Source organism: Ailuropoda melanoleuca, chromosome 1 (assembly GCF_002007445.2).
Source record: "Ailuropoda melanoleuca isolate Jingjing chromosome 1, ASM200744v2, whole genome shotgun sequence".
NCBI classification, from domain to species: domain Eukaryota; kingdom Metazoa; phylum Chordata; class Mammalia; order Carnivora; family Ursidae; genus Ailuropoda; species Ailuropoda melanoleuca.
In genome coordinates, this window is record NC_048218.1 from 201,715,086 (window position 1) to 201,738,782 (window position 23,697).

The 23,697-nt window shown below is 38.0% G+C and overlaps 1 pseudogene; it reads left to right on the forward strand.

Moving 5' to 3' along the window:
* The first annotated feature begins 18,539 nt into the window (after positions 1-18,539).
* LOC109490031 lies at positions 18,540-21,422 on the forward strand (annotated as a pseudogene).
* Positions 21,423-23,697: the final 2,275 nt, after the last annotated feature.

Genomic DNA, 23,697 nt, shown 5'->3' on the forward strand with positions numbered 1-23,697 from the left:
TCGGATCACTACATTTGTATCTTTGGGGTAAATACCTAGCAGTGCAATTGCTGGGTCATAGCTAGCTCTATTTTTAACTTTTTGAGGAACCTCCATACTATTTTCCAGAGTGGCTGCACCAGCTTGCATTCCCAACAGTGTAAGAAGGTTTCCCTTTCTCTGCATCCTTGCCAACATTTGTTGTTTCCTGTCTTGTTAATTTTAAGCATTCTGACTGGTGTGAGGTGGTATCTCATTGTGGTTTTGATTTTGTATTTCCCTGATGTTAAGTGATGTGGGCATTTTTTCATGTGTCTGTTGGCCATGTGTATGTCATCTTTGGAGATATATCTGTTTATGTCTTCTGCCCATTTCTTGACTAGAGTATTCTTTGGGTGTTGAGTTTGATAAGTTCTTTTTTTTTTTTTAAGATTTTATTTATTTATGTGACAGAGAGACAGCCAGTGAGAGAGGGAACATAGCAGGGGAGTGGGAGAGGAAGAAACAGGCTCCCAGCGGAGGAGCCCGATGTCGGACTCGATCCCGGAACGCCGGAATCACGCCCCGAGCCGAAGGCAGACGCTCAACGACTGTGCCACCCAGGCGCCCCTGATAAGTTCTTTATAGGTCATGGATGCTAGCCCTTTATCTGATATGTCATTTGCAAATATCTTCTCCCATTCCACGGGTTGCCTCTTAGTTTTGTTGACTGTTTCCTCTGCTGTGCAAAAGCTTTTTCTCTTGACAAAGTCCCAATAGTTCATTTTTGCCTTTGTTTCCCTTGCCTTTAGAGATGTGTCTTGAAAGAAGTTGCTGTGGCCGATGTCAAAGAGCTTACTGCCTATGTTCTCTAGGATTTTGATGGATTCCTGTCTCACATTGAGATCTTTCAATCATTTTGAGTTTATCTTTCCTTATGGTGTAAGAGAATGGTCTAGTTTCATTCTTCTGCATGTGGTTTTCCAGTTTTCCCTGCACCATTTATTGAAGAGACTTTTTTCCATTGGATGTTTTTCCTGCTTTGTCAAAGATTAGTTGCCCAAAGAGCCAAGGGTCCATTTCTGGGGTTTCTACTCTGTTCCACTGATCTATGTGTCTGTTTTTGTGCCAATACCATACCGTCTTGTTGACTACAGCTTTGTAATATAGCTTGAATTGTGGCATTGTGATGCCCCCAGCTTTGGTTTTCTTTTTCAATATTCCTCTGGCTATTTGGGGTCTTTTCTGGTTCTATACAAATTTTAGGATTATTTATTCCATCTCTGTGAAATGTTGATGGTCTTTTGATAGGGGTTGCTTTGAATGTATAGATTTGTTCTGGGTAGCATAGACATTTTGACAGTATTTGTTCTTCCAATCCGTGAGCATGGAATGTTTTTCCATCTCTTTGTGTCTTCCTCAATTTCTTTCATAACTGTTCTGTAGTTTTTAGAGTACAGATCCTTTACCTCTTTGGGTAGGTTTTATTCCTAGGTATCTTATGGGTTTTGGTGCAATTATAAATGGGATAGATTCCTTAATTTCTTTCTTCTATCTCATTTTTAGTGTATAGAAATGCAACTGATTTCTGTGCATTGATTTTATATCCTGCCACGTTGCTGAATTCCTGTATGAGTTCTAGCAATTTTGGGATGGAATCTTCTGGATTTTTACCTAGAGTATCATGTCATCTGCAAAGAGTGAGAGTTTGACGACTACTTTGCCAATTTGAATGCCTTTTATTTATTTTTGAGTGATTGCTGAGGCTGGGACTTCTAGTTCTGTGTTGAATAATAGTGGTGAGAGTGGGCATCCTTGCAATGTTCCTGATCTTTATGGGGAAAGTTCTGTTTTTCCCCATTGAGAATGATACTCACTGTGGGCTTTTCATAGATGGCTTTTATGATATTGAGGTATGTTCCCTCTATCCCTACACTGTGAAGAGTTTTAATCAAGGAAGGATGCTGTATTTTGTCAGATGCTTTTTCTGCATCAGTTGAGAGGATCATATGGTTTTTGTCCTTTATTTTATTAAGGTAAGGTATCAAGTTGACTGATTTGCAAATGTTGAACCACCCTTGTAGCCCAGGAATAAATCCCAATTGGTAGTAGTGAATAATCCTCTTTTTTTATTTTTATTTTTTGAAGATTTTATTTGAGATAGAGTGAGTGCAAGAATGGGGAGCAGCAGAGGGAGAGGGAGAAGGAGACTCCCTGCTGAGCAAGGAGCCTGATGTAGGGCTCGATCCCAGGACCCTGGAATCATGAGCTGAGCCGAAGGCAGACGTTTAACCAACTGAGCCACCCAGGCACCCCATGAATAATCCTTTTAATGTACTGTTGGATCCTATTGGCTAGTATCTTGGTGAGAATTTTGGCATCCATGCCCATCGGGAATATTGGTCTCTAATTCTCCATTTTGGTGGGGTCTTTGTCTGGTTTTGGGATCAAGGTAGTGCTGGCCTCATAGAATGAGTTTGGAAGTTTTCTTTCCATTTCTATTTTTTGAAAAAGCTTCAGAAGAAGAATAGGTAGTAGTTCTTCTGTATATGTTTGGTAGAATTCCCCTGGGAAGCCGTCTGGCCCTGGGCTCTTGTTTGTTGGGAGACTTTTGATTACTGCTTCAATTTCCTTGCTGGTTGTGGGTCTGTTCAGGTTTCCTATTTCTTCCTGGTTCAGTTTTGGTAGTTTATGTTTCCAGGAATGTATCTATTTCTTCCAGATTGCCTAATTTGTTGGCATATAGTTGTTCATAATATGTTCTTAAAATTGTTTGTATTTCTTTGGTGGTGTTTGTGATCTCTCTTTTTTCACTCATGATTTTATTAATTTGGGTCCTTTGTCTTTTCTTTTTGATAAGTCTGGCTAGGGGTTTATCAGTCATATTCTTTCAAAGAACCAGCTTCTGGTTTCATTGATCTGTTCTGTTCTTTTGGTTTCTGTTTCATTGATTCCTGCTCTAATTCTTTATTATTTCTCTTCACCTGCTTGGATTAGGATTTATTTGCTCTTCTTTCTCCAGCTTCTCTAGGTGTAAGGTTAGCTTGTGTATTTGAGACTTTTCTAATTTTTTGAGAAGGCTTGTATTGCTATGTCCTTCCCTCTTAGGACCACATTTGCTGTATCCCAAAGGTTTTGAAAAATTGTGTTTTCATTTTCATTTGTTTCCATGAATTTTTTAATTTTTCTTTAATTTCCTGGTTGACCCATTCATTCTTTTGTAGGATGCTCCTTAACCTTCAAGTGTTTGAGTTCCTTCCAAATTCCCTCTTGTGATTGAGTTCAAGTTTCAAAGCTTTGTGATCTGAAAATATGCAGGGAATAATACCAATCCTTTGGTATTGGTTGAGACCTCATTTGTGACCCAATATGTGATCTATTCTGGAGAATGTTCCATGTGCACTAGAGAAGAATGTGTACTCTGTTGCTTTAGGATGGAATCTTCTGAATGTATCTGTGAAGTCCATCTGGTCCATTGTGTCATTCAAAGCCCTTGTTTCCTTCTTGATCTTCTGCTTAGATGATCTGTCCATTGCTGTGAGTGGAGTAGAAGTCCCCTATTATTACTGTATTATCAATGTGTTTCTTTAATTTGGTTATTAATTGGTTGATATAATTTGTTGCTCCCAAGTTAGGAGAATAAATATTTATAATTGTTAGATCCTCTTGTTGGATAGACCCTTTAATTATGATACAGTGTCCTTCCTCATCTCTTATTATGTCTTTGGTTTAAAATCTAATTTGTCTGATATGAAGATTGCTATCCCAGCTTTCTTTTGAGGTCCATTGGCATGATAAATGGTTCTCCACTCCCTCACTTTCAATCTGGAGGTATATTTAGGTCCAAAATGAGTCTCTTGTAGATAGTATATGGATGGGTCTTGCTTTTTTATCCAATGTGATACTCTGTGTCTTTTGATTGGAGCATTTAGCCCCATTTACATTCAGAGTAACTATTTACAGATATGAATTTAGTGCCATTGTATTACCTGTCTATACAGGCCCCTGTTTTTGTAGATTATCTCTGTTCCTTTCTGGTCTATGTTACTTTTGGGCTCTCTCTTCACTTACAGGATCTCCTTTAATATTTCTTGCAGGACTGGTTTAGTGATCACAGATTCTTTTAGTTTCTGTTTGTCCTGGAAGCTCTTTATCTCTCCTTCCATTCTGAATGAAGCCTTGCTGGATAAAGTATTCTTGGCTGCTTGTTTTTCTCATTTAGTATATAGAATATATCATGCCAGCCCTTTCTGGCCTGCCAGGTCTCTGTGGCTAGGTCTGCTGCCAGTCTAATGTTTCCACCATTGTAGGTTAAGGAGCTCTTTTCTCTGGAGCTGCTTTCAGGGTTTTCTTTTTATTTCTGAAATTTGCAAGCTTCACTATTATATGTCGGTGTGTTGATCTGTTTTTTATTGATTTTTGGGGGGGTGTTCTCTCTACCTCTTGGACTTGAATGCCTGTTTCCTTCCCCAGGTTAGGTAAGTACTTAGCTATGATTTACTCAAATGAATCATCTGTCCCTCTCTTTCTTCTTCCTCTGGGACCCCAATAATTCTAATACTGTTTCACCTTATGGTATTGCTGATCTCTCGAAGCCTCCTCTCATAGTCCATTCGTTGTTTTTCTCTTTTCTTCAGCTTCCTTGTCTTCTGTGTCACTGACTCTCTTCTTACCCTAGCTGTTAGAGTATCCAATTCAGACTGCATCTCAGTTAAAGCATTTTTAATTTCAGCCTGATTAAATTTTATTTCTGCACCAAGAGATTCTCTCGTGTCTTTTCCTGAATTCCAGCTCTGACATTTTACTTATATCCATATTGATTAGATCTGTTGCAGAGAGTGCTACCTCTGGTTCTTTCCTTTGTTGTGAATTCCTCCTTCTAGTCATTTGCCCAGAAAAGAATGGATGAATGAGAGAAAAAATAAAAAATATTAACCATGACCTAAGCAAAGTACACACTAGACAAATCTGAAGAGGTCAGAAACCAAAAAATAAAAAGAAAAACGGGGGTGGGGGGGGAAGAATACAATTGGCAGGATGCACAAAACAAGGTGATCCACTTGGTCCTGGGTGTATTTTGGTCTATTTGTTAGAAGACCCAAATTGTAAATCCCAAAATTGTAAAGAAAGGAAAACTTATATATATACAAAAATAAAATTGATTACAGTGAAAGGAAGCAAAAAATGAAGAATATATCTATAAAATGTAAATGTAAAAATGAAAGTCGAAGACTTAAAAACAGTTGATAAAAAAAGAAACTAGTTGAAAAGGAAAAAAAGAAAAAGAAAATTATAAACTGAAAGATTAAAGAATCATGAGAAAAAAATCCCTCAAATTCTTTATACTATTTTCCTCCAGGGCTAGGGTTTTGCAGTTCTGTGTGCTTGGTAAACTTGGTATTCCCTGATGTTCCTGCTGGTCTTCTGGGGAGGGGCCTGCTGTGCTGATTCTTAGGTGTCTTTGCCTGGGCAGAGTTGCACCACCCTTTGCCAGAGGGCTAGGCTCAGTGTAAGCTGCTTTGAGTTCTTCTATGTGGCTTTTGTTCCCTGAAGGCTTACTCCACCACTTCAGAAGATGAAAATAAAAATGGCTGAGCCCCAATCTCCAACCCCAGAGCTGAAAGTAAACCCTCAGGAAAAAGCAGTCTTCACTTTTGTGTGCCAAACTCTGCGGATTCCTGCAGCGTGCACCTGCACCATTCCCCTGGGGTAGGGAAGAGGGTTGCCCTCAGCCTGTAGCTTGTAGGGCCCTGCATAGATAAAGGTTTCCTGATCATGCTGGGGTTCATGGTTTATGGAAACTGAGCTGAGAGCCCACTCCCAGGCTCACTAATCATAGTTGGTTTTCCCACTTTAATGTTTGGGAACTATGCTGGCTCAGGCACCCCTATTGTTTCCTTGACCCCGGGGATCCTGAGACCACACTGTCCCACCTAGGATTCTGCCCTGCTTTGCCACCTGAGCACCTCTCAGGCAGGGACATCTCTCACTGGAGCAGACTTCTAAAAGTTCCAGTTTTGTGCTATGGGGCTATATCACTTTCCAGTAGCCGGCTTACAGAGGTGCCATCCCCCCCCCATTTATCTTCCAATATAACCCCTCAGTTTCACTTCTCTGCACTTTCTACTTTGCAAAAAGTGGTAACTTTTCTATTTGTAGAATTCCAGGAATTCTTTTCTTACATCTCAGGTTGAATTCATAGGTGTTCAGAATGATTTGACAGTTATCTCGCTAAATTGAAGGGACCAGATGAAATGAGGTCCTCTACTCCTCTGTCATCTTGCCTCCTTCCAAGAACCAAAAATATTTTAGGTATTTTTAGTTTAACTCTTACTTTATGAAGTCACAATATCAAGATTCCTTCAGTTGCCCAAGCCTTGCATTTCTCTGAGATCATTTAAAAGGGGCACGTAATCATAATTTACCTTAAATTTTAATCAACACCATGGGGACATAAATGCCATCGTGTGAACAAATTGTGTGTGTGTGTATGTGTGTGTGTGTGTGTGTGTGTGTATGTGTGCGTGTATGTGTGTGTATGTGTGCGCACGTGTGTGTATATGTGTGTATGTATGTGTGTGTATGTGTGTGTGTGTATGTGTGTATATGTGTGTGTGTGTGTGTGTGTCTTTTTCAATCAGTTATTCAGGTTGATGATGAGCAGCTTGAATTCAAAAGCGTAAAAAGGAATCGCCTCCATGCTAAATCCTCCCCAACTTTATGTCATAAACACCAGATACAGTTAGACAGGTGCAGCACAATTTGGCACAATTCTGGTTCATCAGCGCCAGAATCGAGGTCTCAGGCTCCTACACAGGAGTATGTGATATGAAAGGCTGGAAAAGGTTCTTCAGGTCTATCGAGCTTATGTAGTGTAAAGAATAGTATGCTATCTCTGCACAGACACAAAATATACTTTAACAAAAAGCAGTGGTCAGTAAGAGTAACAAGTGTAGCAACATATACATAATAGGAGTCCCAGGAAGAGAGAAAAATAGGAAGACAAAATATTTAAAGTAATAGTAGCAAAAATCTTCCTAAATTTGTAGAGGAGCATTAATGTACACTTTCAAGGATATCAACAAGCATCAAACAGGACAAATTCAAAGACATAGGTCTTAAAAGACAAGAACATACATAAAATTTTAAGATATGTAATAGACCTATATAAGATATAATTTGTACAATAATACAAGGGAAAAGGAGGGAACTGAGCTATATATGAGCAGTTTTTGTAAATGATTGAAATAGTTGGTATTAATGCAGACCAGATTATTATGAATTCAGATGCTAGTTTTTTTTTTAAGATGTATTATTTATTTTAGGGGGGAGAGGGAGAGAGAGAATCTCAAGAAGAATCCCTGTTAAGTGGGGAACCCAACGTGGGGCTTGATCTCACAACCCTGATATCACAATCTGAGCTGAAATCAAGAGTCAGATGCTGAACCAACTGAGCCACCAAAAATCAGATGCTAATTGTAATTGCCAGGGCAGAAACTAACTCCCATGTAACAAAAGACAAAGGAATTAAAACAATCCACTATAACGTATTTCCTTACAAAAAAGGAGCCAGTAATGGAGGAACAGATGTACAAAAAAATAGCAGTTAGTCTAAAATGTTGATGTTGGGGTTAAAGCAAGGTACTTACACCCTCGTTATAGAATTATGGAATTGAGACTAAATTGTATCAACATCAGAGAATACAATGTACATTTTCAATGTTTAATTAGCAGTACAAAATATATATAAACTGATAGCTATCACCAAAGACCACTAGAAGAAGGGGAGAGAGAACAGAAGGCATAGACAGGGATATAGAAGCACGTTTCTATATGTATACTATGCATCAATCTCTACATAAAGCGGGCACTCTCTCAACAACAGAGGGAAGGCATGAGAGGGAAGCTTATAACTGGGGTCTCGTAGTGGCTTTACAGATGTTGGATTTACTCTCTTGAGATAGGAGGTCAGTGAGCACTGCTGATTTACACTGATGTGCACTAGGCTAACATTCAGTCTGGAACACTGCATTTGGGAGGAGGCCTGGCAGGACCTACTAATTTAAATGTTAACAGCATGTAAAATGCAATGAAATCCTTGGAACTGATGAAGTCCCATAGAAAGTGAACAGAAAATAGATACAAAGAATAAATCTTGAAAAATGCCAATATTCATAGGAAAAAATGAGGAGAAACCCACTAAGGAGACAGAAGGAACAGCCAGGAAGGTAAAAGGACTACAGGGGGAGCCGAACATCATGAGAGTCGAGGGAAAGGAGTGTTTCAAAGAGAGAGCACTGTTGACTGGGTTAAATGGTGTTGGCAGGTCAAGTCGGATAAGGACAGAGAACTGGTCATTGGGTTTAGCAGAGTCAAGATAATTGGTGTCTTTGAGAAAAGGAGTTTCACAAGCTGACTGGATGTGTTCAAGGGAAAAGGAGCAAAGACATTTGAGACAAATTGCTGGAGAGAAGTTCTTGAGTAGGCAGGAGGGACAGGATTCACAGTGTAAGGGGCAGGCTGTCCTTCATGAGGGTCAAAGCCAGGAACTTCCCAGGAACAGCAGAGGAGTTGGGAATGAATGCAGATCCAGGATCCTGGTCAATGTTCTAGTTAAGATTGTGAATTATCTGGTAGCTTCTGTGTTCCCAGTGACTCTCAGTCAGTAGCTGGGACTGTGGGTGGGAGGACACCTGAGAGGTTTAAAGAGAGAAAATATGGGGAAAAAATCATCTTAAAGAGGAGACTAGGGGAAGAGGATGAGTTCTGGTGACATCAAGTCTGACTTGATGAATAGTCATGAATTTAAAGGGATCTGAGTCATTATGGCTGTGTGTTTCCCTCTACATGTGTGCGTGCTAACAAAGCCATTTATCATCTTAATTTACCATTTCTCATCTAAATTCTTATAGAGGGCACAATGGCCTCTCTACTGTAGAATGTATTTTGGGGGAGAAATGTTTTAGAGATGGGACAAATAGTTGGGCAGTAGCTTGAAATCAAAGAAGATAGGAAAGCACTGATAGGATGGGATTCAATCTCCATGAGTTTCCCAATAAAAATTAATATTTGCAATAGAAATTCCTGATAATTATTTCACATTAACACTTTCCAGCAGGCAGAGATTTTTTAATCCCTAAAGAAAATATAACCCGTTGATGCTGCCTTACATGCATCATGAAACTTTCCAGAAGTAGAATATGGAGGCCGGAAATGTCAAGATCAAGTACACAATACATCATAACCTTGGGGATTGTACTAGGTGACATAATGAAGTAGAACTTATCTGTTAAATTTTTGTACCAAGATCTTCTTTAGTACAGATACCCATCATAGGGAAGACACAGAACAGTGGGAAGATACTTTGTAGTTTCCATAGGAATGTCTCTGGGGAATAGGTTGGTTCTAGGTGATCAGAGTAAAAGCCCTCAGGTCTAGAAGCCTCCTGAACACCCTTGGGTTCTCTCCTAGTGGTCAGGGCAGAAAGAGTATCTGGAACTCCCCACTCCCTAAAACTGCTTCAGGGAACAGGTGACTCAACTCCAACCTTTTCCCATCTCTGTATGTTTTCCTTTACATCAAAGCCCAATTTGAGAAATACAGGAAATAGTACTTCTGTTTGTCTAAGTCATTATTCACATATTGGTTAATAGTTTACAGAAGAGCAGGGCAGATTGCTGGCAGAAATTATCAGGTTTAGGAAGGAGAAAAGGCCACTTTGGTGAAGACCCGTTTTTCCTCACTACATTGGAAGACTCAGAGCAGTATCTGTTACCCACGATGGTAGGTGTCTGACTCTTCTTAATCCCACTCTGGTCATTCATGGGAAGGGGTTGGTGGCACTAGCTGTCCCTGGCTCACACTGAAAGGGGCATAAGAGCCATCTGATCCTCTTATCTCACATTACAAATAATGTTGAACTCAGAGGTTTCATGTCATTTGTCCTTGACCCATATTTCATTTCTTCTCCTGCTGAGAACCAGGTGTTCCTACTGCATCCTGGAAATCTTCTCCAGCCAGGGAAGTAAGGAACATTAGGGTCCTTTTCTTTGCTGCCCAGGAGGGAAAAGATTCCATAATTATTTCTTGTAGCACTGTAGCTGGTACAGATGCCAGAATAGCTTTTTCCCCCCTTTATTTGATGGTCCTCAATCTAGGGAAACCCTTTGCCAGATCCCAGAGCGGGATAATGTGACCACCATTGTCACATACCAGATCTGGGGGAAAGTTCTAACTGGTGAAAATATGGTAAAATGTTTTTACTACAGAAACAATTTCTCTGATTTACATGTTTGGACCTGGCAACATTTTCCATAAATACCTTTGCTTTTTTTGCTTTTCACCTTTATTTTAAGCCCCCTTTTAAAAAATAGAGCAAATTAAAAGATACACATATATACAATATATATATATATATTTGATTTTTAAAAATTTATTTAGAGCTCAATTGATTTTTTTAAAAATTTATTTAGGGCTCATATCTGAAATCAGTGTATTTGTTTTACCCCAATATAATATATATTATATTGTAAATTTTACAGGAAATAAAAGGAAAATCAAGAAAATCAAGGAAAATCCTGACAGAGCTTATAATGTTGGGATGAGGCACAGAATTTCTAACACGTTCCTCTAAACTGCAACAATGTGGTTATTTTTGTCCATATTGTCCACATTCTTATACTTGAGATTCAAGTTACTACTTATTAGGCTAAAAGGGTTTTTATATTGATATTAACCCACTTTTGCTCTGTAAAAGGAGAGCATTGATGATCTGTTAACAGGAAATTACTGGAAAGGCATTCTAGATAGCACCTGCTGAGCTCTAAGCCATCAGAGTCCACCTAGGTGGTATGAGGTATTAGAACCTAAAGGGTTTCACTTCTGCAACAAGTCAGGGAAGGCAGTGATCAATTCTCTGTCGACATGAGGGAGGGTGGGAGAAGTTCTAGGAAAATTAAATATTAAAGATAAAGCCAGTGATCATTTTATTTTATTTAAGATTTTATTTATTTATTCGACAGAGATAGAGACAGCCAGCGAGAGAGGGAACACAAGCAGGGGGAGTGGGAGAGGAAGAAGCAGGCTCATAGCAGAGGAGCCTGATGTGGGGCTCGATCCCATAACGCTGGGATCACGCCCTGAGCCGAAGGCAGACGCTTAACCGCTGTGCCACCCAGGCGCCCCCAGTGGTCATTTTATAATATCATAATTATTAATGCTGTTTATTTTTGTATTAAATAAAAATTCTAAATATATATTAAAATTATGTAGACACTTAAATACAATAACTGAATCTCCTATAAGGTAGATTCTTATATATAATGTGACAAATGTATTCTTTTAATCTATGGAGACAGCATGCCTGAAACATACAATAAATTTTAGAGCGATTGAATCTTTTGAGAGCTGAACTTAGAAGCTAATAGCAGATAATTGGGAGCATTGGAGAGACACAATAAAGGAGGATAGCCATTTGAAAGTCCCAGTCTGCTCTGAAAGCCAAAGAATCAAGCAATGTCATCGGGGTACTATTAGTAAGAGGGAAAAAGCTATAATTTTGATTTATGTATAAATTTACGAATTTGTATGGAAGGGATTCTACATTAAACTAAGTAGCTAGGGCCCCAAGTAGTCCCAACGAATGACACAAGGGCAGACCAGAATGGGCAATTAAAGCCCCAGCCACCGTGGAGGCTTTTAATGGTTGGGCTGACATTAATAACGTTTAAAGGTTTAATGACATTAATTGTAACATTATTACCTAAACTTTGGATGTTAAAGATATGCACTAAAATTGGATGAAAGCCTTATAATCATTTTACTAGTTAGCTGACTCAATATTGCTTGAGGGACTCATAAGCTATCATTAAATAGGAAAACCTCTGGCCTCTTCTCACTGGTATACAACAGAGAGATTTGTCAGCATAAGAAGTTAGTTGTAAATCAGTGCCTGCAATATGCTGTATTTGCCATTTTATTTAAAAAAAATTTTTTTAGGGCTCATATATGAAATCAGTGTATTTGTTTTACCCCAATGGCAATGCTATAAAAATTAGATTTTTTCCACAGTTTCAGGTTTTGAAGGATGATTTCCTTCCTTCCTTCCTTCCTTCCTTCCTTCCTTCCTTCCTTCCTTCCTTCCTTCCTTCCCCCTGAAAATGAACATTATATATAATCTATACACCATCCTAAATGTACCTTCCTAATTGTTGATAATCTGTTTTCATGTGATAAACCAGAAACTTTAATTCATTTACACAGATTTGCTGCATCATTCTCAACAGGTACTGAACACGCAGAAATATTTTTCTCATTTATGGTGAACTACAGGAGCTAAAGTTAGATAGTATCCCACAAATATTATCCAAACAGAAGTTTTATAAAATTCTTTAGGTGTGAGACACACATAATAGAGGCTAGTAGGTTGTGTATAGGTAAAACCAACTTTTGAAATTAAACTGTATTTTTACCTAACTATGGATACATATCTATGCTACTGTAATTTTTAAAAATCGTTATATATATATATCTTTTTATAATTAATCATCTCCTTTAATTTAGAACCAGAAAATCACACCTATTTCCCTGCCTGATGTCCAATCAGATTTTGATGTGATACACTATAATTTTTAAAATCCTCATTTATACCATTTTATTCATATAATAAAGACCAACTAAATCATGTTAATTGATGTTCATAGATTCTGAAATCAGAGAAGCCCCTTATGGAATTCAGTATTGATCACACAATTTTGCATGGATTTTGCAGCTGGTGCTGTGGGTGCCCGTCCATAATACCTTGCCTTCCTCCAGTTTATACCAGTCTGACTTCCAAGTGCCAGCATTTGAATTTCTTTGCCTGATCACTTCCCCTGGCCTCCAGAGCCACTTTTCTAGCCCATTGGACTGGGAAAGAGAGCCCAGTGCTTGGTGCATCCACCCCAAGGCCCTCAATCAATAACTGATTCTACTTAGTGTATCAGTTCAGCTTCAAGGAAATCCACCTTCCTTGCCCTATAGGTAGCTGCATAGTCTACACTGGCTCCAAGGTTTTCCCTTTAGACTCAAGCTTCTGTTACTATGGTGTTGGCCTACTTTATCACCCACACTTCAAGAACTGGCTCTTCTTGATTCTCTCCCTTTCCTACACCCCTCCCTGTATTTCCTGGGATTACCTTCTAAAAACCACCTTAGATGAATAATTGTCTCGGGAATGGCCTCTGGAGGAGCCCAAACTAAGATACTGAAGTAGAATCAATATTTATATTTATTTAATTCATAATAAGAGAAGATGTTCACAGATGACAGGGAATTTTGAACATGGAGGGAAACTTGACATGATGGTTTTTATGTTTATAAATATGAAAGCTATTTGTAGAATTCTGGGTATTCTAGCACCAATATATTTGATTGTCAGAAAAAATTGCATTGCAATTCTAAAAATTCTCATTTATACCATTCCTTTAATAACTGAATAGTGTTAAATTGATGTTCTTGAGATTCTCTCCCTCTCCCTCTGTGCCTCCCCCACCACACGCCCCCTGGGTGTGCGCGTCCTCTCTTTCTCAAATCTTTAAAAAAAGACTACCATAAAAATTACATAACCTGATGAAATGGGCAAATTCCTAAAAACACATAATCTATGAAGACTCCACATGAAGAAATAGAAAATTTGAACAGATCCATAACTAAAAGAGTTTGAATCAGTAATTAAAAACTTCCCAGCGATGAAAGTCTGGACCAGATGATTTCATCGGTGAATTCTACCACTGTTCAAAAAAAAAAAGGGGGGGGGCGCCTGGGTGGCACGGTGGTTAAGCGTCTGCCTTCGGCTCAGGGCGTGATCCCGGCGTTATGGGATCGAGCCCCACATCAGGCTCTTCTGCTATGAGCCTGCTTCTTCCTCTCCCATTCCCCCTGCTTGTGTTCCCTCTCTCGCTGGCTGTCTCTATCTCTGTCGCATAAATAAATAAAATCTTTTAAAAAAAAAAAAAAAGGATCTTTCATAAATTTCTCTGAAGTATTGAAGATGAGGGAACACTTCCTAACTTATTCTATGAGGCCAGTATTACCCTGTTACAGAAGTCAGACAAAGACGCTACAAAAAAAACTATCTATAAAAGTAGGTGAAAATTCCCAATAATCAAAATCTGGATCCAGGAGTGTACTAAAAACGTCATACAGTATGGTCAGTGGGGAGATGGTATCCCTAGAAGTGGCCTCGATTCCACATACAAAAATTACTCAGTGTAATATACCATATTTGTACAATGAAGGGGAAAAAACACACGTTCATCTAATTAACGGAGAAATAGCATTTGACAAAATTCAATACATTTCAATGATGCAAAAAGGAGAAAACAACTCCACAATCTAGGAATAAGAAAGGAACCATGAGAAAAACCATAGATGAAGCCTCTCCCACTTCTTGGTCTGTTTTCAATCAATGGGGTTGGGTTTCACAGGAAAACTGCAGACCAAGGCAGTCCCCTTCTGGGATGTCCATGAGACCCATGCAGAGAATCTAGATCTGCACCAGGACTTCCAACTCATGGAAACTGTGAGATAAATAGTGTTGTTTTAAGCTGCTACATGTGCAATAACTTGTTATGGGAGCAATAAAAAAAAAAAAAAAAAAAACCAATGTGCTTTGAAATCAGACATCATTTGACTGCAGCTCCGGCCTGGGCTGATTGTTGACGGTTCTTTACTGCAATGGTCCTTTTAATTGTCTGGTTTCAAGATAATTTCACAATTGTAAATATCCTTGAGGACCCAAAGAGATTTTGTTTATGTGGGTATGTGTTGGCATTTATCATATTAGAAATTGAAACATTTTTAAAACATTTAAATCACTTAAAATTAATTGCATCATATATATATTTAAAACAAGAGTGAAAAGATGGCATTGTTTTGTATTTCTTGTGAAGTTCTTTAATGTTTATCAAGGAAAGCTAGATTTTTGTATTTGCTTCTATATCCAATCTTAAAATAGAAATGTAGCCTTTGAAAAACTCCATTATACCCTCACGAGTGAATGAGAGTAGAAAATGAGTAACATTTTAGATTATTATGAAAATAATTTTGACTTCATGGACCATTTCAGAGGGTCTCAGAGTCCCTGAACTAAAGGTTAGGGAACTGCTGACTTAGTTTACTTAAACTTGAGTCACCCTGGCTGTAAAATGATTAGATTAAGCATACATATTCCATATAAAGCATTATCTGAAATAGAATACGGACTCAATAATTATTGCTTGTGGTTATTATAGTCCTTTCGTAATTGCACATATCACACCCTCTTGCAGATAGAGACACCTTGACTTTGGGATGTGTTCTTACTCAAGTTTGCCCTAACAGATTCATGGAAACTACCACTCAATGATCAAAATCCTGGGCTCTCATAGGCCATCATGGGGTCTGAAGAGAAGCATGAATTCATAAAACTTGTTAATTGAAGGATTAAATAATATAATTTGTGATATCTCCCTCATGTCTTTTTTTTTTTCCCCTCATGAGATATTCAAAGTCTGTGAGTATAAAGAGTGTGATGCTAGGATGTGCCCTGCCTCTTCCTGGAATTTTCCTCCAAGGTCAATTTAGACAAAATCTTTGCTCTCTTCCAGAAGGAGAAGTTTCAGGGATTATTCCCAACCCCCACCCTTGTAGGGAGAAATACAATCCATGATGTCTTATGGTCCTTCTGAGCATTTGAATTCTTAGCTAATTTTAAATAAAACTTTTACTCCTAGAGGTTTAAATAAAACCTCCTATTGCGTTGCAAAACCACCAGCAATTATAGTTAAGTGCTCCTGAATCTGAGATTTCTCATTTTATGTAACTTACCTCTGAAGGATCTTATTTTGGTCAAAGGAGATTCCCAAGGAATATCCAGTGCCTACATCTGCTTACGTGGAGAGGTTCATTTGCACTGTGGGATGATTTTCAGCATGATAGTCGAAGTCGAACAGGGTGGCAACAGGAATCAGCCTGAGTATGTAGAGAGGGATGATATTCCCGAGTGAAATATCCTGAGTTGCTCCTGACTCAAAGTTTATGTTGCAGACAAGCGGACTAGATAGCCAGAGTCCATGCGCATCCAAATCCAGGGGCTTCCACCTGCTAAGCTGTGTGTGGCCTGGACCATGTGATCCCTCCATAGCTTTCTCTTCACTTCCCAGTTGAGGGGTGGGCTCCAAATTAGGCCACCTCTATTGTTAAGGAATCTGGAACATAGGAGAGGCTTCACATGCAGACATTGCCCCGGGATAAGGCTTTGATGTGGCCAAAAGAATCAAAGGACCTTCTATTAACTAACATAGAAGAAGATATTGAAAGAGTCGCCTGTTAATGGAAAGAAAAATTCCAGTAACAGTTGCAGCAAAGTCTTTTCCTTGCCTAAATCCTGGAAGAGGTAGTCGGGTTTGTTTCTTAACTGAATTTTCCTAGTCTGTCACTCAATCGTAATAATGATTAGGCTCAGGAATTACTATGCTTGATGCAAATATTTGTTCTACCACAAAATAGGATAGGATAAGTGCCAATACCTCTGGCTGTAGTTAGAGAAATAGCATAAAGCTCCCTAGCTCAGTGATAGGACTGCCTGGGAAGAGGAGAATTCCTCATACTGACCGCTCAGACCTTAGTTTTCTGCGCTGCTGTTAGCCTAAATAAAATCTCCCCTTCCTAGTAGAGAATAAGTTATCTTAAAATTTTCTTCTCTATTTCAGTGCTGCATTACTTAAAAGATTTAATCTACTTTCACAATTTTTAAAAGTATTTTTAAGAGAAATAAAAATATAGTAATGAAGACGAAGGGAAGCGTTAATTAGTTCAGACACAAAAATACCTAACCTAAAAAGTTAACATGTTACTATGCCAGTTTTACACACTATAATATTCTGTAGTTGTGGCAAAACTTGATAATGTTACAAACTTAATGCACATTTATAGAAACCTTTGCAAATACAAAGGTTCATATTTATAGAAACACAGGCATCTAGGACTGTCTCCAATCTTGTCAGACCCGTTGCTCTTAAAGGGCCACTACCCTCGTAATTGATACCTCCTTTAGGCTGCTATTTTTTCAAAGGTTCTAAATGCTGCCCCTTGTGTCTTCAAGTTTCCTTCTTAGGTTATTTTATTTCCTATAAACTAATTTTTCAATAAAGCAGTTTGCCTGGAACTTTCTTATAGGCATCGCTTTAAAGCAAGCGCCAGACATAATTCATTTAGGTGTTGCCGTGTTATCTGCAGATACACGACCATCTACACTTCAGAGCTTATTCAGCACACCCTGCAGAAGCAACGTATTAAAGTTACCAGAATCGTTCAGAGCATGTGTGTAAGAAACCAGTGTTCAAGTGATTAAATTCTAATTTTGAACTACTTTCTAGGAAAGTAGAATTCGTGTCTTGCTCCCTAGGTAGAAGATGCTTCTGTAGAGAAGAGAGACAAATTGTAGTGAAACGTGAATTCATAAAACTAGAATAACTTTGAAAGTTTGGATATACGTGCATGTATATGTGTGTATATGTGTGTGTGTGTATATGTATGTGTATACATATATATGTGTATATGTGTGTGTATATATATATACATATATGTGTATGTGTGTGTATATATGTGTATATGTGTGTGTATATGTATGTGTATACATATATATGTGTATATGTATGTGTATACATATATATGTGTATATATATGTATACGCACAAATTCTATTTTCCATTTAATGAACACATGAGTGTCTGTTTCATCAAGAGTTCTACCAGCTATTATAAGACATTCTCCACAGGGATATATTATTATAATTATATATAAAATAATTTTCAGAATATTTTTATTACTAATCCTAAAGCACAAAAGAAAGTCAAGAAATAAGAATTAAAACTATAACCATCTCTCAAGAGATTTGTCTCCCATTATCTGGAAATATGTTAGCTTTGTAGAAAACGCCTTGGCCATGTGTGGTAAAAGTCTATCACAGTTATGCAACATTTCATATCAAAGAGCTATGGTGTGGATTGTATTAAAATATTTTTAACTTGAATGACTGTCTAGGTAAAGACGTCTCCGTGTAATGGATGCAATAGACCTTAAATAAATACCAAGTTGTTCCATGTCATCATTCATCCAGGAAACAGAGGAGTACCTCTTGGGCCACAAACTGGAATTAAGAGAAGCCAATAGGCAGAAACAAAGTGAGAACTGTGTACCTTTTGGTCTTAAGCAATACGTAAAAAGATGTCTAGGAAGAAAGTCCTGAATAGTTGGTGTTGGGATAACTACAACCACATGGAGTCATTTGGGCAGTATGAGACCCAGGCAAATGTGCCAGTTGTAATCAGCTCCCTGAGATTAGAGGTTAGGTGGCTCTCAGCTGTAAGTAAAGGACAGATTTAACCCAGTTAACAAGAAGTTACCGACATTGTAGTCAGATTATTCTTAAGCTTTGTGAAGTCTCACTTTCCAGTAACTATTCTTACTCTTTCTTGGTATTTAATAAAAAGATGAGAGAATGAACCAAAGGAAGTACATTTTATACCAGCTTGGACTAAATCATATAAAAACTTGCGAGCATGATAGAAGCTGAAAAGCTAAAGTGGGACAACTTCATAGAAAAGGTGAATTGGGGATTAGAGTCATGATTATGACAGATTCTTTCCCTCTGATTTCTTCTGGTGATGATATGTCTGGCTTTTTTTTTTTCTTATTTGTTTTTTAGACAGAAGATGACAGAGATAGATTTGACTGAGAACTTCCATGTCTAAAAAATAATAAAAGATACACAAAATTTGTAAATTTAGTCAGTGTTGCACACATTTACATTGCATACAATATTGATAGAAGGTAATATATTAAATCAGTTAAAATGAAAAATAGTATGCAGCTGTCAAAATACATTATGGAAAAATAACTTCATGGAAAATGTACATGAAATGATTCTAAAAGAAATAGTACTGTTCAATTAATTTTTTATGATATATGAAATATATGTACAGTAAGTAATGAAACACTATAGGCAAATTATTAACAATGATCACCTTTGGCCATGTTTCACAGTATTATTGAATTTCATGTTTTCCTGAAATACTTTTGAAAATTTGTTGTCAAGACCGCATGTGAGGTAGGTAGGCGCCTCTTCATTCACAGAGTGAACCAGACGATTGAAACTAATCTGTGAATCTGAAGTTACCAAGTCTATGAGTATCTAAATGTAAAGAAAAACAAAAAGATTAAGCAAGATAGTAAGATTCTGGGATTATAACTATCCTTTTGCCCAAAATGAACGGCATAGTATCAAGATCATTTTCTTTAATCTTAATATTTATCGAATAAAATAGATTTGGCTCTCCAAAGGAAGTCTGTAAAGGTGTATTAGGATTAAACAAATAATTCATTATCCCCTTAACAGTTTGTGTACCAGATTATATGCTCTACCAATTAAACAAGGCTATTAGAAATTTGGCAACAATCATGATAAAAATGTTGTTAATGACCTAATAAAATCAGATATTATTTTGAAAATATGATTCTTCACTAAAAGGAACTAGACCTTTTTTGTGAAATAACTGATTTCTAGCTGAAGTGGGAAATGTACAAGATGAGGCTATAACAACTTAGCAAACCAGAAGTAAGAAAGTGTTTTAAATTCTGTTGTAATTTTACAATGGAGATAATCGAGACACCACCTTAACCAAGAAAGCTACATTAGACTCACCAATATTGGGACAAATTAACATTAACTGTGTATTAATGGAGGCCATTAAGAAGAACACTTTTATATCCTATCAGAAATGTATACTTTGAACTAAAAAATGAGCAATCGAGGGAAAACCCAAATCAAGAGGCATATAAAATTAGTCTATACTCTTCAAAAATATCAATTTTAAGGTAAAGTCTGAGTGATTATTTCAGATTAGAGGAGATAAAATACGTGATATTGGATTACATCTTGGACCAGAGGGGCAGAAAAATGCTGTGTCTAGAAGAGAGAATCATGTTAACGTTATATCTTTTGATTTTGGTTAATTATCCTGAGGATAGATAGTGAATCTCATTCTTAGAAAAAAATAATAGTTTAGGGACAAATTGACACTGTGGCTGCATTTTACTCTCATGTGATCCAGAAAAAAAAAAAGTGTATATAGAAAAAAAAAAAGAAATGATAAACTTTAAAACAATTTGGTAGGGGCGCCTGGGTGGCTCAGTAGGTTAAGCATGACCTGCCTTCTGCTCAGGTCGTGATCTCAGCGGGGAGCCTGCATCTCCCTCTCCCTCTGCCGCTCCCCCTGCTTGTGCTCTCTCACTCTCTGTCAAATAAACAAATCTTAAAAAAAAAAAAAAAGTCGGTAAAATGTATATAGTAATATTGTTTTAATTTTTGGATACTGATCTGAAAGTTTGAATTACTTCAGAACAAAAATTTTAAACTAAAAAATTGAGAGAAAAAGTCAAGTAGGGACAAGTGTACAAGCTTCCTCTGAGTTCATTTTGAGGTAAATAATTTCAATTTTCATTGATATCCAGCTCTGACCTTTCTATCCCACTTCAGTCCATTGTAAGCTACCATCAAGGAATGGGGGCAGCCAATTACGGGTCACGGAATTCATCCTAGTGGGATTCCAGCTCAGTGAAGACGTTGCGTGCTCCTCTTCTGTGTCTTCTGTTATATTTATTCAACCTGCTGGCAAATGGCATGATCTTGGGTCTCATTTGGCTAGACCTCAGACTGCACTCCCCCGTGTATTTCTTCCTTTCTCATTTGGCTATCATTGACACATGCTATGCTTCTAGCAATTTGCCCAATATGCTGGAAAACCTAGTGAAACACACAAAAAACCCCTATCTCCTTTATCTAGCACACTACCCAGATAATTTTGCTTGTGACTTTTGCTGGAGTAGAGTGCCTGATTTTGGTAATGATGGCCTAGGCCCCGTTTGTGGAGATCTACCATCCACTCCAATACACCGTCATCATGAACTGGAGAGAGTGCATTGTCCTGGTCATCGCTACCTGGGCATGTGGGTTTTTCCTGGCCCTAGTGCATCTAGTTCTCTTTCTAAAATTGGCATTCTGTGGGTTCCAGGATGTGAACCACTTCTGTGAAATCCTCAAAGTGGCCTGTTGTGATGCGTGGATCAAGGAAGTTTTTATCTTTACTGGTGCTGTGTTTATCTTAGTTGGGCCCCTTTCCCTGATATTGGTCTCCTACATGCATATCATCTGGGCCATCCTGAAGATCCGGACAAAGGAGGGGTGCAGAAAAGCCTTTTCCACCTTCTCCTCTCACTTCTGTGTGGTTGGATTCAACTTTGGCATAGCCGTAATGGTTTATTTGGTTCCAGACGATAGCCAATGTGAAGAGGAGCAGAAAATCCTTACCCTGTTCTACACCCTCCTCCACCCATTGCTGAATCCCCTCATTAATAGTCTGAGGAATGCTCAGAGGGCAATATAAAGGAGGGTGGAATTTTGCATCAGGGAACTTTTCTCCTTAACAGATGTGATTGGTGGTGCAATAAAACACTAGGAAATTCCCCCAAGAAGAGGCATGATTTGATGATGAGAATTACCAGAATTACATTAGGCAGGTAGCGAAATAGAAATCCCTGAGCCCTCGTTCTTCTATGGAGGCAATAATCTATAGATCAAATTGCCATTGTGAAAAAAACAGTTAAGAGTCTGCAGCACCCAGACAAGCACAAAGCCAAGAAGAGATACGGTGAAGTGATCAAGCAAATCTATGGCATTTTTCCTGCCCTAGTCACTCCCCCTCCCTGATCCAGCGTGGTATGCTCAGATTCCTGACTCTGCTTTCCCTCTGGAGGGAAGGAGATGAGAGGACCATGGGTGTTACATTCCCGCTTTCAGGGGATGGCCTGAGGAATTGGTTTCCATCTGGTGTGATCTAGAGCCCTGATGGGAATGGCAGTTTGGAGGTCATGTGGGGCCACTGAGAAACAAGACAAACATTCCAACTTACCGCCAAGAGAGATATTGTAGCATCTCAGACAAACACCAGGGACAGCAAGTGTTTATAGGCTCCAGGGAGCAAACCTCCTTAACTGAGAAAATACGTGCTCCAGCTCAGAGAAGCTACATCCCCACTAAAGGTTGGAGAGATCCCCAGAATCTCTAGCAGGGCAGATTGCCCAAGATCTTACCCTTCGTGAAGCCAGTAAAGACTAGGAGAGGCAGCTGTTTTTCCAAAAGCCCAAATTTCAACTAAAATTCACAAGATGTGCAAAGAAACCAGGAAACCATGGGCCAAAGGAACAAAATTCACCTCCCAAAACCACCACTAAAGTAATGCAAATTTATGAATTACCCGACAAAGAATCCAATATAATTATTCTTAAGATAGAAGCTCAATGATATAAAAGAGAATTACATAAACAACAAATCAAGGACAATGGTACAAGAACAAAATGAAAATATCACCAAGAGATAAAAACCGAAAAAGAACAAAACAAACTCTGGAGCTGAAGAATACAATAACTGAAGTGAAAAATTCACCAAGAGACTCAAAGGCAGAAATTAGAAACTAGCTGGAGAGAGATGAAAACAAAACACAACAGACCAAAATGGGATGTTACAAAAGCAATACTAAGAGGGTCGTTTATAGTGTAAAGGACCACATTAAAATAGAACAAGGCTTGCAAATCAGCAGCCCTAATCTATACTTCAAAGGACTAGAAAAAGAAAATTCAAATCCTGAATTGGCAGAAGGAAGGAAATAATAAAGATTAGGGTAGAGGTAAATAAATTAGAGAATAGAAAAACCCTCAGTAGAAGAAGAAAATGAAAATACAAATTGGTTTTCTGAAAAATTCAACAATATTAGCAAGCACTTAGCAAGCTGACAGCAAAAGAAATGATACCTAGAATAGTCAGAGTTACGGAAACAAATAGAATAGAGGTTAGGGGGCCTGGGGGAGGGAGGAATGGGGAGTTATTATTTAATGGAGACAGAGTATCCGTTTGGGATGAGAGAGTTCTGGAGACGGATGCCGGTGATGGTGATGATACACGATGTGAATAATTTAATGCCACTGAACTATACATTTAAAAATCATTAAAATTTTATGTACTTTTTCCACAATAAAATATTAAAGAAATGCTTCAGTTGATAACTACACAAAAAGTTGTCTTTATTGATTATATCACCATAAGGAGAGGTGCTCCATCTGGCTTCATAAAACCATAATTTTAATAAAAATAATACTGAAGAGCAATATGTTTCTATCTCGCCAATTGTGAGGACAGTGAAATAAACAATGAAGAAACTCTGAATTCTGTTTGAAATAATATCCAAGTAAAATGATGAAAAGTTGGGGAAATCTTTAATTCAAACAGAATTATATAAACAATTTTAAGATACATTTCAAGTTATGATAAAGTCAATGGAAGTCCATTTGAAAATGTTTAAATGGGCCTGGAAGCTAAGACTTTGAGCACTGATTTATTTTTTTATAATAATTTTTTATTATGTTACGTTAGTCACCATACAGTTCATCCTTAGTTTTTGATGTAACGTTCCATGATGCATTATTTGCGTATAACACCGAGTGCACCATGCAATACGTGCCCTCCTTAATACCCATCACCTACCTATCCCAATCCCCCACCCCCCTGAGTTAATGTTAGCATTTATTTCTGGCTTATGGTAATCGTCGGTATGGTAAGATTGGCTCACCTGTAGAGATTCTTGGATAAATGTTCCTACCAATATT